Source organism: Penaeus monodon, chromosome 15 (genome assembly GCF_015228065.2).
Source record: "Penaeus monodon isolate SGIC_2016 chromosome 15, NSTDA_Pmon_1, whole genome shotgun sequence".
Lineage (NCBI taxonomy): Eukaryota > Metazoa > Arthropoda > Malacostraca > Decapoda > Penaeidae > Penaeus > Penaeus monodon.
In genome coordinates, this window is record NC_051400.1 from 15,703,166 (window position 1) to 15,703,681 (window position 516).

A 516-nucleotide genomic window follows, 5' to 3' on the forward strand; every position below is an offset into this window, starting at 1 on the left:
TATTTGATATAGGTTATCATAATTGTGTTTTTGAATTTGAATAATTTTTTCGGTTTAGAATATTGTCCAGAAATAACGGTTCCGCGAATATTATTACTGCTTACAAAAATTGTCCAGTTTCCGCGGTGAGTAATGCAATTTAGAGTTCCATTATCCTTTTATTTATTTCTCTGTTGTCTCACAGTTCTCAGTTATTCGAGTTTTTTTTTCTGCTTCCTGTGTTTATCTTCTCTTATTTGTATTTGCATTGCTCAGCTGATGGGAACGAGGATTATAGCAATACTGAAAAGAGTGTTTGCAGAAACATCGGAAATCCTCCATTATTTTTACATTCAGGGATTTTCCTATCATGTTTCCGTGTGACCTTGAGTCCACTGTCGTATAAGAAACTTAAAAAAAAAAATTAAAGCACCAATTGTCAATTTATAGTCAATTTTGTTGCAGGATTTTTTTTTGCAAAATATATATCGTACGCATTTATTCCTGTGTTAAGTTTTGTGCGATTTCGTTTATTGC